The following is a 6196-nucleotide window of genomic DNA, read 5'->3' as shown; positions in this document are numbered from 1 at the left end:
TGTGCTAGCTGATAGAATCATGTTTTCTCTTCTACTTTGCTTTTACTGTTGCAAAGGAATAGCCAGCTTTAACTCACATTATTCATTCATCAGACAAAAAGCAGGTTTGCATCCCAGTCCTGATAACGTATCACATCAACATAAAAAAAAAAAAAATCAAGATCCCTTTATTTAGAAAAGGTTAGGAATTTAGGTACTTAACTGTAACTCCCACGCAGCCGTTTGGAATTTTACATTAAATAGTAGTTAACACAGTTAAAAACTCATCCTTCCCCATTAAGAGCAATCTAAATTTACAAGTTTTTATTAATCTGCTGTCCTAAATAAATTGAAGTCCCTTTTAGTAACATGGTAACTTCCAGGAAGAGCTACAACCTACAGCCCTGCTTTGGTTAGGACCCATGCCTGAGCACTGGAAGCATTCCCTGCCACAAGATCTTTCCTGGGTGAATCTCCACTCACAGGCTATTTTATAACAGAAAGGAGCATGACTTCCTTTGTCATTGGCAATATGTCTTTCTCAGTCTAACAAGCAAACTCAGACCAATGTCTCTGATTCTGCTTACAAATTTTCTGCACCTCAGATTTTGCACCTTGCACAAATCTTAGGCACTTAGGTCCTCTCTTTACCATGATTCACCTGGTATATACATCTCTTGATAGCATGGCTGTTTCTAGCTCTGACAAGTGCAGTAGATACAAAAGCAGATATACAGGGTAGGACTGAAGGTCAGTAAACTGCAGAGAAGGCTTCATACAGCCAGACTTGCAACCTGGTAGCAAAAGCCTTCTACTTTATACCCTTAAGCAGAATGCAAAACGGGTCTCAGAAGTTGACCAAACTTTATTATCAGTGTGAAAACTATTAACATTGAATTGGCAGGGAACAAGAAAGACCCAAAAGAAAGATCATCCTGACATTCTCAAGAGAAAATAGTCACCTTAAAAGTACTTATGCCTTTAAAAACAAGGCCAATAAAGAGCTATGCAGAAATGAGACAAAATCATTTGTATCAAAAGTCAACAATTATAATTCTCTACAACTTACAAAGCAATTTTAAAGAGCCAAAGAGACAAAGAAGAACAGGGTTAGATTTTTTGGCACATTATTATAGTCTCATCAGAACAGTAGATTCTCCAATGAATATTTTAATTACTTCCATTTGCCTTTCATATTAGTGTTGTCACGTAAGCTTTCCCTTCTATTAGGCATGGCCCCAGAAAATATAGCATTTTTACCTTCCTGTTCTGAAGAAGAGAAGCAAGGACAACTGCTTATGCCTTGCTTTTAAGCCTTTTTCCTTATGGGGCAATTCTCAGTATCACTACCTAGCTCCACCAATTTTGTCAGCACTTTCCTTTCTTTCATTAGCTTGAAGGGTAAGTCAGCTCCAGAAAATATCAAAGCCACAAAAATGACAGAAAATTTCTCTGTTCCATGCAAGTGTCACAGAAGGCCTGAGCACACTGTCAAAGACAATCAACTTTATTCTTAAGCAAACTGCCTGGAAACTGTGGACTTAAATCTGCAGCCTAATAAAATCAATGGTTTTGGTTTGGCCCTGGGACAGTAAACATAAGTGGTATTTTTGCGAAGTGGAAGCAGAACGTGGCTATCTTGTGATCACCTGTCATCCAAACAGAGACACCAAACACATGCAAACTTCCACCAAACAGTTTAGAACTGAAGTATGAGCCACTTCTCAGTCATATATGTCTGCTAATTGGAGCGTGCATTCTTTTGCCCTTATTGGCCTCAAAAATTTTGCCTCTACCTTCAGCTGAAGGAAGAATAGGTTCTGAAAAATTGCTGTCTATGATTAAATCCCAAGATTTAATCTCTGCTTTGAAGAAAATGACCACTTTAAATTTAATCTCATTAGGATCAAAACTCCCTTTCCTTTCAAACAATCAAGTCTGGTTAGTGAAGTGTCCTTGATCATAAGCTGCTCTCATGAAATTAAGGGTATTTATTGTTTTATTACTCTCTGATTTGTTTACATTCATCTGCATCTATACAGAAGCAAATATTGTGTCCTATTTGTCTCTGCATTCCAGAGCAGTTGTCTGTGAATAGCAGCAGGGTCCCTCTTTAGCCATGCCAGGACAATGAAGGGCAGGGTTAGGGTTTGCCACAGCCAGAAGGAGCAGGTAGCATCGCTCCCACTGCCAAGCAGCTCCTGGGAGCTCGAATAGATCCCCAGCTCTGGGCTAGAACTGAACCTACAGCTGAACTTCACACTGGACCAGTTCCTAAGACACCAGCATGGGAATCCTGCACTGCTGTTTTTGCTAGCAAATGTTAACTAAACTTTTCCAACCTTTGCTGAGGTCAGATACGGCCTTTACTACTTAACAGCAACTGGAGTACAGCAGAATGTAAGCAAAGGGATATAAAACTATTTTTCTGCCCTGGTGGATGTGATCAGATTACAAGAATGATAAACAACTATCTGCCAAAGAATACAAGTTAGAGACAACAAGAAGTCAAAAGATTGAGAAAAAGACTGGCAAGATTTAGGAAAATACTTTAAATTAGATGGGAAAAATCACAAAAATTACTAACTTAGCACCACTTTGAAAGCTTTGGTAAGTTCCAAATCAAACAAACTATATAATCAAAATAGTATTTTGTTCAAATGAAAAGCAGATTCACTATTATGTAGTTTCTGAAATTCTCTTGACACCCTTGGGTATTTTAGGAATATATTACTTGTTCAGAAAAGGTAGATGTGAAAACAGCTTTCTCTCATCTGAACACTCTAAATTAAGTGAGATACACAAATTTGTTGAACTAATTCTGGTGAGGACTAGGAGCCAGTTTAGAGAAAAAAACAGACCTGTCTGGCACAGCATGTTGGTAGCAAATATATCAACAAGGAATTTACTCCCCAATGGTCAGATTTGCTCAAATGTGAACAGAGACTAAACTAACACAAACAATTAGGAGAAAGTGACCAGGATCAGTTGCTTCTGTTAAGCCCAAATATCTGCAAAAAAAATGGTTTCTGACAGAATATAATGCATGTGCACCACGGAAACTGTTGGGTGTTAGGTCAGTCAAACTGGGGAAAATATTTCTAGCCTCTAAGAAATTCTTCTGTATGGCAGCTGTTAGCTAAATCTTTACAGAAATGTTTATTAAGATTAGCAGAGTCAGTCACCTGGGTTATCTCGGGCAAGAGACACATCAGTAATTCAGGAAGCCAACACACAGCTCCTGTTTTTGCCAACACCTACCCTAGCAATGAGGATGTACCAGTATTGTAAAAAGGCTTGCTATCAGTAAGGTGCAATAGTATTTCTAACACCAAAAAACCACAGCAGAGGGAACCCAGGGGAAGCCTCAGACTACCAGCCAGTCCACCAGGGCACGTAAGACAGAGCCATGATTCAGAGTCCAACAGCACCAGTGCATGCAGAGCAGCTGCAGGCCCTTCCAAGAGCTCCTGCTTTTAAGCTCCTGCCCCCAGCAGACCACAAATGAAAAAAACAGATACCCGCCCATTTCATGGGACAAAAGAGCAACTAGAAAGGTAACTGGAACAACAGAAAAAAAGGAGCTTATAAAAGGCAATGAGGCCAGTCACCACAAAGTCACTGAAGAATATCATCACATTGGGCAGCCCTCGTTTCATAAAGGAAAACAACATTCCCTTGAACAGCTGCTATGCATGAGCAAAACCCCAGGAGCCATCAGGCATGGTCTGAGAAGTGCCTGGTCACTCCAGGCACAGCAGGATCAATGACAACTTCCCAACAGCTACATGGCAAGCCTAGGTGAGATGGGGACAAGCCTCAGGAAAAACCTCAAGGATATGTGACCAACAATGGAGAAACGAGCAGCTCTCCCTCTCTGCCAACACCATGGTGTCTGAAGGCACAGAGGGCAAAACCTCTCCTGCCCTGCCTCCCCACAGCTTGTTGAGGGACTCCTGCAGCCCTGCTGTTCCCAGCCAGAAGTGGCAATCACAGCCTGGCTGGCCCCAAAATTCTCTCCACCCATGGCAGGTGGGCCACAAGACTGCACCGAGCTTATGAAGCCATCCTTTCAACTTGAGTCAGCTGGAACACAATGTGACCTTCCAGGAGAAGGAGATAAGAGGGAGGAATAAAAAGAAAGCCTGTTGTTCTACATTATCAACTCAAAAGTTTGTTTCTATATTAAAAATTAAAACCAAACCAATATAGTTATATGACATTTTAAAGTTGTTGTAACTTGAACTATTTCTTTTAAACAATCTATTACTAGTTTAATCTGCATAAGACTCGAGGGTATACATTCTCAAAGCATCAACAGAGCAAGTATGAAAATGGAACATTCTTAAACACTCTTGCTTATCTCAGAAGTAGCACTGCAAAACAATTCTAAAGCCTTCTGCTTTTGTTATTTTTTTAAAAAGTTCTTAGAGGCAGACCATAAATTCATATGTGTGTGTATATAGATATATACACCCACTCACTCGTGCAGTGACAAACAGAGTGCTGTGCTCAACACACCTGAGGGATGGGATACCTTCCAGAGGCACCTGGACAAGCTCCAGGAGGGGGTCCATGGGAATCTCCTGAGGTTTAACACAGCCAGGTGCTGCTGCTGCACCTGGACTGGGACAACCCCCAGTATCAGCACGGGCTGGGGATGAACAGATCCAGAGCAGCCCTGCCAGAAGGACTTGGGGTGCTGCTCCTGAGAGGCTGGACATGAGCCAGCCATGGGCACTCCCAGCCCAGAGAGCCACACGTGTCCTGGGCTGCATCCAGAGCAGCGTGGGCAGCAGGGCCAGGGAGGGGATTCTGCCCCTCTGCTCTGCTGAGACCCCAGCTGCAGGGCTGCATCAGCTCTGGGGTGCCAGCACAGGAAGGACATGGAGCTGCTGGAGTGACTCCAGAGGAGGCCACAAGATGATGAGAGGAATGGAGCATGTCTCAAGTGTTGAGACTGGCCAACGTGGAGAAGAGAAGGCTTTGGGCTAACCTAATGATGGCCTTCCAGTAGCTGAAGGGAGCCTGTAAGAAAGCCAGAGAGAGGCTTTTTAGAAGAGCATGTGGTGACAGGACAAGGGGAAACTGCTTCAAACTTCAAAGAGAACAGGTTAAAAAAATTCATTACTGTGCCAGTGGTGACTGGCACATAGGCTGTCCAGAGGAGCTGTGGATGCCCCAACCCTGGAAGTGTTCAAAGCCGGGTTGGATGGGGCAATAAAAACCTGTTCAGTAGAAGCTGCCCCTGTCCATGGTGGGGGTACAGACTTGAACTAGATTATTTTCAATGTCCCTTGCACCCAGACCTTTCTGAGTCTATGAAACCAAACAGAACAAAAATGTGAGCAGTCAGCACTGTGCAAGCAAGGGGCTTTCCACTGATGTGAGACGGGAAATGAGTGATACCAGTTTCAAAGTAAATTAAAGCACACAATAATAAGAGCATGCCTGGCCAGAGTGTGCTATCTGTTTCAAAATAAATTAGCATACAGTATGTGAAATGGATGGCCACTGATAGTGTAACTACAAGCCCAGTTTTTGCACTTCGAAAACCTACCAATTTTCTCCTGGCAAAAAGATTTGTCCTTAGTATTTCTAAATTAGGGAAGGCTTTTAACCAGGGCTTGTTACATTCTTTTTCATGTGTATTTGCTATTTCGGTGGACAGCATACAACTGTTTATGCTACAGTGGACTACAGTCACCGCTGATCTGCTTCAAACAGTTCCCAGAATAAAAAGCAAGATGGAGACTAAGTCTGTTAACAGACTTATCTCTCACACCCTAAATGCTACAGGTATTATTAAACATATGCAGACATCTTTCCATTCAGGTTCTGTGCACCAGTCCTTTGGGTCTCACAAAAGAGAAATAAATCCTTTCATAAGCCGAGGAGTTTTTGCTAAATGAAACCATTTCTTTCAGCACTACCATTTCCCCCATCACCAGTACTATAGCTCTTCCATTCTAAAAAGCTCAAAATCAACAAATAAAGGCTTCAGCATGTTATACCCCATAACAAATAAACTAAGATGTATTAGAAATCATTGGTAATATTCAATAACTGACGCCTCACTACAGCATTTGAGCCACTGCATTAGTGAACTAAGATGATCATTAAGATTTCAATTAAGGAAAATAAGCAATTATTTCGGTTTTTATAATTTCAATTTTAATACAATTAAAAAAAAAAGTAAATGTTATGCATGGTAATG

Source organism: Passer domesticus, chromosome 6 (genome assembly GCF_036417665.1).
Source record: "Passer domesticus isolate bPasDom1 chromosome 6, bPasDom1.hap1, whole genome shotgun sequence".
NCBI classification, from domain to species: domain Eukaryota; kingdom Metazoa; phylum Chordata; class Aves; order Passeriformes; family Passeridae; genus Passer; species Passer domesticus.
This window is presented reverse-complemented; position numbering follows the sequence as displayed.